General features: G+C 46.1%; 1 protein-coding gene across 20 annotated transcripts in view; it reads right to left on the reverse strand.

Moving 5' to 3' along the window:
- Nfasc (neurofascin) overlaps positions 1–12237 on the reverse strand; it is a 175800-nt gene that overhangs the window by 74574 nt on the left and 88989 nt on the right. The gene's annotated exons all lie outside the window — the stretch shown is intronic.

Consider the following 12237-nt stretch of genomic DNA (forward strand, 5'->3'; position numbering starts at 1 on the left):
GGTGTCTGGGACTGTGTTTAGAGTAAGGCACAGAGACAAGATCACAGTGATGACCTCTGACCCCAGTGAGGAGGCAGGGTGACACTGGCAGCACCAGGGATTGCAGGTTAGATAGGTGAAAACCTGGTTGTCCAAAGGATGTGTTTTGCTTTTCTGTGCACCTTCTGTTTTAGTTTTTAAAACAATTTACTGTTCCATTGTAATTATACAAAATAGTGGGATTCATTATGCCATATTCGTATAGGCACATATATATATATATATTTTTTTGTGCCCAGGATTACACATAGGGGCGCTTAACCCCTGATCCATATCCCCAGCCCTTTTTTATATTTTATAGAGACAGGGTCTTGCAAAGCTACTTAGGGCCTCATTAATTTGCTGAGGCTGGCTTTGAACTCTCAATTCTCCTACCTCAGCCTCCCAAGCCGCTGGGATTACAGGTGTGCACCACCAAGCCCAGCCTAGACACATAATTTGATCAGTCTCATTCCCTAGTTTCTTCCCTTCCTCTTCTCCCAATCCACTTGCTCTGCTCTACTGATCTCCCTTCTATTATTATTATTTTAATTAGTGCACTATAATCACATGTGCAGGCTTCATTGTGATTTATTTGTACCCAGACATAGCATAATTTGGTATATTTCATTCTCCAGTACTTCCTTATGTCCTCCCCTCTGCCTCCCTTGGATTCTCCTCCTTTCAAGTGATCTGCCTTCTATTTTTTTGAGACCCCCCCCCCTTTTTAATTCCTTTTTACTGCTTTTTCTCTCTCGCTAGCTTTCACATATGAGGGAAAACATTTGACCCTTGACTTTCTAAATCTGGCTCATTTTACTTAGCCTGGTGTTCTCCAGTTCTATCCATTTACCAGCAAATGACATAATCTCATTTTTCTTTATGGTTGAGTAAAATTCCATTGTGTGGATATACTGTATTTTCTTTATCCATTCGTCTGCTGACAGGCACCTCGGCTGGTTCCATAACTTTGTTATTATGAATTGCACTGCTATAAACACTGGTGTATATCACTACAGTACTCTGATTTTCATTCTTTTGGATAAATACCAAGGAGTGCAACAGTGCCTTCCAAAGCGGTTTCTTCAATTCGCAGGCTCACCAACAATGTATAAATGTCCCTTTCCCCCCACATCCTCGCAGGCAATTACTCTTATCTATATTCCTGTTGATTGCCACTCTAACCGGAGTGAGATGAAGTCTTTTTAATTGGCAAAACTACCTTGATTACTAAGGATATTGAACATTTTTTTTCATATTTTTTTGGCCATTTGATATTAATTCCTTGTCAGAAGAGTAGTTGGCAAAGACCTCCTATTCTGGAGGCTCTCTTTTCACACCCTTAATTGTTTCCTTTGCTGTGCAGAAGTTTTTAATTTGATGCGATCTCATTTATTGATTCTCAGCTTTATTTCTTGAGCTGTAGGAGTCTTATTAAGGAAGTTTGTGAAAATATGTTTGTTTTAAAACTTTTTTCCATATTTTACTGGTACATTGTAGTTGTACGTAATGGTGGGATTTGTTGTTACATAGTCATACAGATGCATGATATAACAATATAGTTTGGCTAACATCATTCCCCAGTAAAGAATGTGTTGTTTATTTTATTTATTTATTTTTTGGTACCAGGGGTGCTTAACCACTGAGCCACATCCCATCCTCTTTTTATATTTTATTTAGAGTCAGGGTCTTACTAAGTTGCTGAGGCTGGCCTTTCCTCCTGCCTCATCCTCCTGAGCCCCTGGTATTACAGCGGTGCGCCACTGTGCCTGGCTTGATAATGTGTTTTCAATGAGCGATTTCTGTGGATATTTTGTGCAGCTAAGGTGTGGTGGTCCTTTAATATTGTACCTTTAAAGGTAATGAGACAGTGACCCAGAAACAGGCTTTGTGTGATGAGTAGAATAAGCGACATTTACCAGAGCTCAGAGTTTACATTCACAAGCACAAGAAGTCACAGCAGAGCTTAAGGGGTAAGGATTAAAAAAACCACTGTCCTAGGAGCCGTTGAAGATCCTTAAGACACTAACCATCCTTTCTCTCCTCCTGAGAGAAGCACGAGAAGGGTCTGCAACTGAGACTGCCTGAGGCTCTGATGTGTGTCTTAAACATTGACCCAGCTTGCTGTTCTACCACGGGCTCAAGTTCAAGCGGAAGGCAGGATCGGGCATCTCCAGAACTCCTTCAGCTTCCTTGCCCATTAAATGGACACCTAGTTCTCCTGCTCCTCTTTTATTTGCATCAACTTGACATGGACTGTCAACTGTATACACCCACCTAACCATCCTGATGGAGGAGGTAGAGGACAGGGCAGGGAAAGAGCCGGGGTGGGGGGGGGGTCAGGGGGCATCCTTCTGGAGACCCGGAAGAGGAAGCAGGTCACTGATCACTGAAACAGGATGAGATGCCTTCCTGTGCCCGGCTGTGGGACAGGCTGAAGGACTCTGAGTCACAGTTTCTTTCCTGGGAGCTGAGCCCACTTCCAGCTCCCAAGCTCTGTGTATCTGTGGGCTCCCTCCAAGAGCCTCCCTTCACACTGCTATCTCTTTGGTTTTGAGCATCATCATTTCATGCCAGAGTTTCTGCAAGAGCTTCCTAAGTGGTCTTCCTGCTTCTGCCCTTGATCTGGACCCCTTCTCTACCCATGACCAGAACTGTTCTTTCTAAAGTGCAAATTAAACACTCCTCTTCCCTCATCCACCTCTCAATAGCTAAGGCTGCCTGAAAGTTAACGCCAACTTCCTTGATAGGCGCAGAGGCCCCGCACCACATGTCCCCTGGCTCCTCTCATCACCCTCCCCTGCTTGGCTCTGGGGGAACACCATGCTCTGTCTTGTCCACTAACTTCTGTACAGATTAACCTTGTCCTGACACTCACTGAGTCTGTCCTTTCTTAGGATCTGTCAAGTGTAAATATATGTCCCTCCTCTGTGCTCCTGTACCCCCTCTACCCCCTGCATTCAGACACTTTTCACTTTGTATTAACTCAGAAAATAACTTGTCTGTCTCCCTTATAAAAGTGAACCTTCTATAAGGGAAGGTGCCCTGCCTGGTTTATTGTTCTATTCCTAGGATGGATCACAGATCCAAAGATAGAGAAGGACCTCAAAAATAGTGGACATAGCTGGGTGCAGTGGCACATGCCTGTAATCCCAGCGGCTGGGGAGGCTGAGGCAGGAAGGTCGAGAGTTCAAACCAGCCTCAGCAATGGTGAGGCGCTAAGCAACTCCGTGAGACATGTCTCTAAATAAAATACAAAATAGGGTTGGGGATGTGTTCCATGGTTGAGTGCCCCTGAGTTCAATCCCTGGTATCCCCCCCCAAAAAATAATAGGTATATGGAAGCATAAAAAATTGAACAAATGAATGATTGAATGAAATAAGAAGTCACTTCAATGTTTTTTTTTTTAACTTCATCTTTCCCTAGAAAACCACCGGGAGGAGCAAGAGAGCACATACGGTGGACCTGGGGGCATCCTGTGAGGGCTACCTGGTGGTGGAGGAGAAACCCCCTCTCTACAGGTAAGATGATGCATCTGGCCAGGGAAACAACAGGCTGGAAGAGGGATAAGAGAGTAGAATGGGGGTCATGGTTCTTCCTCTGAGCTATCTAAGATGGTCCTCACACTGTCCCCCAAGGGCCCACTGATGTCTCTCCTTGGCCCACACATCTCCAACCAGAACCAGACTCTCCAGTGAGGGAGCCTGCACTAGGGGGAGGCTCAGCCTTCCTTCTGGGGCGTTGGTGGGGATGGCTCCAGGTTTGGCTTCATGACCACCACGTTTTGCTCCAGACTGGCCAAGCAGTTAGGAAGTGATGGGAACGGGAGGATATGTTATTTTGGGCCTCTTGATGGAACTAGGAAGCCAGAATCTATTCATTACCCAGAAACACATTGGCAAGTGTCCCAATTGTTTGGGACATTTTGAACTTACAATCTAACAACACAGTACAGTAGGGAAAGATCATCAAGATAATCATTCTTAACTGCCTTAGGATCCTCTTCTCCTTTCTCTGAAACTTAATTTTCTTAACCATATCTTATTTTTTGGGGGGGTTTTTAAAATGATTTATTCACTTTATGATTTAAGGTATGTATCTACTCCAGTTGGGTAAACCACATTGAAGAATTTGACTGCAGTTCTTTAGATTTAGCCAAATGCTTTCCATTAATTTTGTTCTATAAAATACTACACATTAAAAGTTTGAATATTCCAGCCATGCTCAGAACGCTACAGTGTAGGATAAACTCAACCTGCTCGTGCGAAGTTAGAGCAACAGGAGCAGAATTAATGAGCTGCAATGTCTAAAGAATCAGACTCCAGCTGAAGATGAAGAAGGTCTGTTCACCCAATCTAAACTTCCACGTTTTAAATTTCAGTCTATGTTGTTCAAGAGACTTGGAGGGGGGAAAAAAAAATCAACATTACTTTTCAGTACCACACAGTATGCAATCTTCCATGATTTGTTTTGCATCTAAACTGACACAAAGAAGTTTCCAAGTATTTTGAACTAAACTGTTAAAATTAAATTCTCCTAAGATTAGCAATCATCTCCCTTCGTACTAGGGGTTTCAGGGTCATTCTGAGAGCTCGGGGCACAGGAAGAGCGCAATGGGACATAGAAGTGGAGGGAAGGTTACCACAGGTGACAAGGAGCACTTCAGATTAAATGCAATGGAAAAAAGTAACAAATGCTAAAGTTTTTAAAAAGTTTAATGGAGCCAATAAGGCATATAAACTGTGTTCTGGCAGACCTGCTTTCTCTTACCAAAGAAAATGGCACATGTTTTATCAAAATTTGACAATTGAGAATAAAGGGTACTAAGATTAAGCTTCAGAGCACCAACTTAAAACAAAACAACCAAAAATATTGTTATTCAACTTAGAAAGAGGAACAAGAACCAAGGCATAAAGGGGAGATTAAATATGTGTTCCTGTATCGCAAAATCCTGTAGGAATAGGAGTTCTGGCCTCCTGTGAGCAATGCATCACATCAAACCCCAATTCCAGAACCTAAATTTACAATGACAGAAAAGCAAAGATAATTCCAAATGCATTTCTTGGTATATTCCAAAGGGAAGCTTTAAAGTATTCATAATACATAGGCATGTCCATTTCAGGTAAAATGATAGATTGCTATAATTCTTCCTGCTATCATACTCCAACAAAAAATGATCCACTTTTGCAAAAATTTAGAATACCTTTCATTCCTACTTTTGAGTATGGATTTCACTGTTTTAAATAAGGGTTATATCTATAACAAATACAGAACTTCAATTCACACAACATTTCTAACATTCCATTCATACCCCACCCAGTCAATAATGTTAACCATATCTTAAAAGAGGAAGAGAATTAAAAAATTCGCTAGTTTCACACTATGCCCGTACTTTTCAGATGAGGAAGCAAGAGCCTGGAAAGGGGAAGTGACCTGATGAAGATCACTCGACTAGTGAGGCTGGGAAGAGAACCCAGAGGGACTGGACTCCTAGCCCAGGGTGATTCCACCAAGTTTCCTTATTTTTTTTTTTGATATACAGGAAAGCCTAGAATGGAGTTGCTATTTTAAAAAGAAATGTATAGGCAGTTCCTCAAAATGTCAAACATACAATTGCCACATGACCCTGACATTCAATTCCTAAGTACGTGTCCAAAAGGATTAAAACCATACACGTGCACACCTGTCCCCAGCAGCCTCTTTCACAACAGCCAACAGATGGAAACGGCCCAGGCAGACGAATGCAGAAAAAGACTTCAGGATAAACCTATGTGGCATATTATCCAGCAATGGAAAGGAAAGAAATACAGGTGACACTGCAGATGAACTCCAAAAGTACTTTGGGTGCAAGAACTCACACACCAAAGGTCACCTACTAAATGACCCCATATCTGAATTTCATATAGAAATATCCAGAATTGGCCGGGCACAGTGGTGCATGCCTGTAATCCCAGTAGCTCGGGAGACTGAGGCAGGAGGATTGCAAGTTCAAAGCCAGCCTCAGCAACTCTGTGAGGCCCTAAGCAACTTAGTGAGACCCTGTTTCTAATTAAAATATAAAAAGGGGCAGGGGATGTGGCTTAGTGGATAAGCACCCCTGGGTTCAATCCCCAATACCAGAGAGAGAGAGAGAGAGAGAGAGAGAGAGAGAGAGAGAGGAGAAATATTCAGAATAGGTAAATACGTAGAGAGAACACAGACTGGTGGTGACCAGAGGCAGAGGGAAAAGGACTGGGGAGTGACTGCCTAAAGGAGACAGGTTTCCTTGGAGATGAGGGAAATGTTTTGGAACCAGACAGCAGTGGTAGCAGCACATATTATGAATGTGTTACTGAATTGTACGCTTTATTTATTTATTCTAATCAGTTATACATGACAGTAGCAAGCTCTTCGTGAATCGTACACTTTAATAAGATTTACATGAGTATCACTTCAATAAAAAAAGAAAGGTCTAATGATGTGCTCATAAAGATGACAGGGCCGAGGATGAGGAGAGTGGGCTACTCCACATGGACACACAGGGCCCTCAGCGTGGAGGACAGGTGCGTGGTTAGCAACCCTTCAGACACGGAGAGGAGGTTCTGTGCAGTCAGAGGAAGGGAGGCGTGGGGGTGTTGGTGCCGAGGAACAGCAGAAGGAAGGCAGAGACCACGCAGGAGGGTACCTCCACATCAGCAGGGCTTGCAGTTCTCCCATCCTGATGACCAGGAAGAAGGGCCATAGGTTGGGGCTCCTGACCGACAGCAATGAGGTCCATACCCTAGCTCAGCCCATTGTCTCCCAGTCCATCTCCCAGTGGATCCAGTCACACCACCTCCCAGGGTTCTCTCCCGACCCTTCCAATGACGCAAGAGGTTAATGCCCAGGGGCAAAGCACCATGTCCTGGGGAGGACCAAGAGAATCCCATATCCTAGGAGAAAGAGCGGAGGGGAGAGGGTGAGTTGAGGTTGAAGAAGAGGGGCCATCAAGAATGTCACAGAATGTTGCAAGAGGGGGAGGAATTTTTTTTGCTTCAGAGGGGCAAAATTAGGTCCAAGCAGGAGAAAGTTCCAGAGAGGAGGTGGTTCTCTGAGGTACATGGGAATGATCTCATCCATTCCATAATACCATTCGAGAAAATTAAACACTCTACCCACTCATGCTACAAATATGTATTTGAAGGATCCTTTAATATCTAATCAAACAGATGAGCGGCAGATTTTAAGGACATAAAATACATATAAAATAAGTAGAGGCGGGCCCATCGTTCGGGGACAGAGGAAGTCCAAGAACAAAAATGAATAAATCCTAAAGCCAAATCTGTGTGGGCTTGGATGGGCTACTGTGAACTGGGGGACATCTTGCCTATGTCCCCTCGATCCCCGCCCTGCACACACACACAAAGAAAAGAAAAAGAACAGGGACACCAAGACACAAAACACCTTGTTGCATTAAGTAGTTAGCTCACTGTTTAAAGAATCCAAGTGACACCTGGTAAGGTGTGTTACTAACAGCATCCCCAAACATGGAGAGTACTTGGCAGAAATCACCTGAGCACTATTTAAACATGCAAATTCCTAGACTCTCGCCCTTCTAGGCAGGGGCCACATCAGGCTGCAGATCTTTTTTCCTTTTAGCTTGGTGAATCTGCATGCCCACGGAAGCTGTTATCTCACTCAGGGAAGGCCCACACACTCTAGCAACCCGCTGGAGCGCAGAGCCTCGGCATTTTGCAAGTCTTGTGAGAGAATCAGATTCGAAATGTCTGATATGGGACGTAGGGGAGTTGGGTCATGATCTGCCACCAGGGAACAGGAAAGGCTGGTGGATGTAACAGTCTCTTGGTTCAGTTTGAGGACATTGGCCATGCAGCCCAGACCGCCTGTTTGAAGCTACTCCCCACCTACCTACAAGGGGGGGGACCCTGGGCAAAGACTGACCCCTCAGAGCTTTGTACTTCTCATCTGAAAAATGGAGATAACACCAGCACATGTCCCAGAGGGCTGCTGCCAGGATTCGATGCATAATTCCTACATAAAGCAGGAAGCGATCACGAGGCCCAGAGCAAAAAGCCTGATAAATGCTAGCTGTAGCCACGGAGCAGGATTTGAGCTCACAAGAGACAAAAGGACATATTCTAGTTACCTCCATGACATTATCACTATTAGTAGTAAGGAGTTATAGAAATCCTTTGTCTATGATCACAAAAATAGAAAATTCTTTTTCCTTCTTTTCCTGATTTGCTTGCTTTCCCCAGATTGGGGCGGGGTGGGGGGTAGTGGTGTTGATTCCACAAGCTGTCCCCAGCAGACGGACAAGATGCCCACGGCTCCCTCCCACAAGCTGTTGCTTTGGGGAGCTCCCCGCATTCCCACAGCCCCAGTCTGGGCAGGCTGTGCTGGTGGTCACAACAGATCTGGAGCGATGGGGAGAAAAGGCAGGCAGCCCTTCCTCTCCTGGAGTGGAAGCTGCCGCAAGGTGGCGGGCAGCTGTCTGGGGCCTTCATTCATGCAGCAGGCTGACCTGGCGGCAGGCTCTGCTCTAGGAAATACCCGTGTGGGGGACAGACGGCTTTCTCTGCTCTCACGGAGCCTATGTCTCAGGAGGGAAGAAAGAGAATCAGTGTATGAAAAGAAAGAAAGCAAGAAAGCAGGTGGCAATAAGTACAAGCAAGAAACCACAGTCCACCTGCACGTGTTCATAGGAGCTTCATTGGTAATTGCTGAAAATTCCAGCAACGGGGATGTCCTTCAGCAGGTAACTGGATAATTAACTACGGTGCATCCAGACAGTGAAATATTATTCAGTGCTGAAAGGAAATGAGCTACCAAGCTGTGAAAAGACATGGAGGAAACTTACACGCATATTACCAAGGGAAAGAAGCCAGTCGGAAAAGGCTACTGATGGTATGATTCTTATTCCACTCTGGAAAGGGTATAACGGTGAAGACAGCAAAAAGATCAGTGGTTCCCAGCAGCTGGGGGAGGGAGTGATGAAACTACCCTGTATGATGCGTGAATTGTTGATTAATGGCATCATAAAATTGTCCAAACCCGTGGAATATTCAGCACCAAGAGTGAACCCTCATAGCCAAGAGTGGTGGCGTGTACCTGTAATCTCAGTGGTTTGGAAGGCTGAGGCAGGAGGATCACAAGTTCAAAGCCAGCCTCAGCAACAGTGAGGCGCAAAGCAACTCAGTGAGACCCTGTCTCTAAATAAAATGCAAAATAGGGCTGGGGATGTGGCTCCGTGGTCAAGGGCCCCTGAGTTCAATCCCCGGAATGCAAACTTCCAAGTGTAACATATGAGGTTCCTGGAGATCAGCCTCCTGCCGGCCTCTCCAACCCCACCCAAACGTACTGTTCCCTAACTGCATGACACGCCACATCACTTGCCATCTCCTTCCTTCCCACGGGCCACCCTCCATGCCTGGGATGCTGGCTCTCCTTGCCATGTGGTTATTTCTAGCTCAGTCTTCAAGATCCTGCTCAGACACCTGTAGGGCAAAGCATTCCCAAGGCACCCTGTGGGCTCTGGTGCATCCCCCGGCTTGGCAGAGCTGGGCACCCAGGTCCGCTCTCTGGATACTTAGCACACTGTGGGAAAACTGTTTAAAGTAAGAGCCAGAAACCTTTTATATAAAGGTCCAGACAGAAAGTAGTTGCCATTACTATGCTGGTTGTGGTGGTAGGAGGATAGGGAATGCCAGTTGCCTTCAACTAACCAGGGTGTGGTCCGTTACCACCATTGAACTTGACCTTTGGGAATGTGAAAGTAGCTCTAGACACCTAGTGAATGGATGTGGCTATATTCCAATAAAAATTTATTTACAATAACAGGCAGTAGGCTGGAATTGGCCAAGGGCTGTAGTTGCTTAACCTTTTTCTCCTCCTTGTGAAATTCTTGAGGCTCTGACCGTGCCTTGTTCATTGTATCCCAGTGCTGACAGGGAACATTGATGGAACGGAGGATCCAAGCAAAGATCTCAATCCTGCTAATTATTATTATTATTATTATCAAAATCTTCTGTTCTTTAAGCCTTTTGTGAAATCTCAAAAATGTAATATTCAGCACCAAGAGTGAACCCTCATAGCCAAGAGTGCTGGCGTATACCTGTAATCTCAGTGGTTTGGAAGGCTGAGGCAGGAGGATCATGAGTTTGAAGCCAGCCTCAGCATCAGCGAGGTATTAAGCAACTCAGTGAGACCCTGTCTCTAAATGAAAATGGAAATACATTTTCCTGTTTTGCCAGCTTCCAATTGTGGGGGTGGGGTACTGGGGATTGAACCTAGGGGTGCTTTATCACTGAATTACATCCCCAGCCCTTTTTATTTTTTGAGACAGCGTCTTGTTTAGTTTGAGGCTAGCCTCAAACTTGCAATCCTCCTGCCTTAGCCTCCAGAGTCTGGTGGTTGTTGTGAGAATCAGATGGAGAGATTGTTCTGGAATGTGTGGCACGGGGAAGGCACAAGCTGCTTTCCCTCTTCCACTGTGTTCTTTTTTTGGTGCTCAACTGATTCTATTAAAAGCAAGACCCATTCTGTTTTCTCTGAATATAGAGTAGATCTAATCCAAGACAGGCCACCAGGTGGTGGGTGGGTCTGGGCTTGGCTGCAGGCTGCTCTCTGCCCTACAACATCCCCCAGCCTGGGAGTGCAGCCCAGGGGTAAGGTGCGTAGCCGGCACCCCTCCTCCCTCGGCTTGCCATCTCCCAGATTCCTGATCCACAGCTGCCCCTGGGCTGGGCACAGGGAGAGCGGGGACGGTGTAACAGAAGGACACTGTCTGATCTCCAAGGCCTCCCTGAGATTAGGGAGGGCTGTTTCTGAGTCACTCACTGTCAACAGGCTCTGAAGACTGACTGGTAGTAGATGTGAGAAGAGGGCACCAAGATTTTTCGGTTGGGAAATGGGACTGAGATGCTGATGATTGGCGTCAAGAATACAGATGGAGGAGTAAGTCTGGTAGTCGGTGCGCGGGGGGATCAGGAGCCTGGCACAGAACGTGTTCAGTTTGAAGTGCCTGAGAGCCATGAATTAAACAGTTCCGCAGCGTCTCCCAGGCTGTGCTCCTGAATCAACGCCTAGGGATACACCAACAGATTAGAGCTACTAAGGACACGTGCCAGCAATTAGTTCTTGGAATAAACTAATCAAGCGACTAGAATAGTACTACAAGAACCAACTAAGGAACACATTCACACATCACTGCCACAGGAAATTGTGGGGGAACAGAGAGATAATAAAAGCCCACAGAGCCAACGCAAAACCCTGCCATCCTGCGTCTGATTTAAAAAAAACAACGCAGCAGGGCTCATTACTATGGCTGCCAGGAAGCAGCCTGTTGGGGAATCAGAGGGGCTGGAACAGGAGGAATCAGAGGCACATCCAAGGCAGGAGTGGGTGCGCGTGTGGGTTCCCTGGAGATGTGGACTGAGCTCAGGTTCATCCCACACTGGGCTGGGGGGTCCCATGTGGACAGGATCTATGTGTTCCTATCCAGCCCCCAGGTTCCTACCACTTCTCCCAATGGTCAGAAATTCGATTCCTTCCTACTCTCGTAGATTCCCTTCTATGCCAAGATCCTCAGCCGGCCACTCCTCCACGACACTGTCCAGCTTTCCCAGTACGGGTAGGTGGCAATTTCCTCTGCTCCCCAGTGGTCACTAATGCCTTGTGGGATTAGCATCTTCCACATCAGACTGAACTTCTGTGCTCAAGAATCCATGTCTTGGGCCAAGCACAGTGGCTCATGCTTAGAATCCCAGAGGCTTGGGAGCCTGAGGCAGGAGGATCGTGAATTCAAAGCCAGCCTCAGCAATTCAGTGAGGCCCTAAGCAACTCAGCAAGACCCTGTCTCTAATTAAAATATAAAAAAGGGCTGGGGATGTGGCTCGGTGGTCAAGCGCCCCTGGGTTTAATCCACAGTACCAAAAAGAAAGAAAGAAAGAAAGAGAAAAAAAAAAAAATGTCAGCCTGCCCACAGTGCTCCCATCTCCCTTTCTGAACTATACCAAACACCGCCATGGGGCCCAAGCACCTGGCAGTGGGGAAAGCTAATCACCTGCCTGCCTCTACACCTGCGCCTCTCCCCACCTGCCTGGGGGAGAGTGACTTTTCTTGCCTGCGTGGGCTCCGCCAGTCACCCAGGATTTTCACTCAGCCAAGGAAACCTTGTGAGGGGATGGACCCCCCTCTTTCCTCCTGGCTTCTCAGGGTGCGGGGGGTGGGGTGGGTGG

The sequence above is a fragment of the Marmota marmota genome, unplaced genomic scaffold, assembly GCF_001458135.2.
Source record: "Marmota marmota marmota unplaced genomic scaffold, marMar, whole genome shotgun sequence".
In the NCBI taxonomy this organism is placed as follows: Eukaryota; Metazoa; Chordata; class Mammalia; order Rodentia; family Sciuridae; genus Marmota; species Marmota marmota.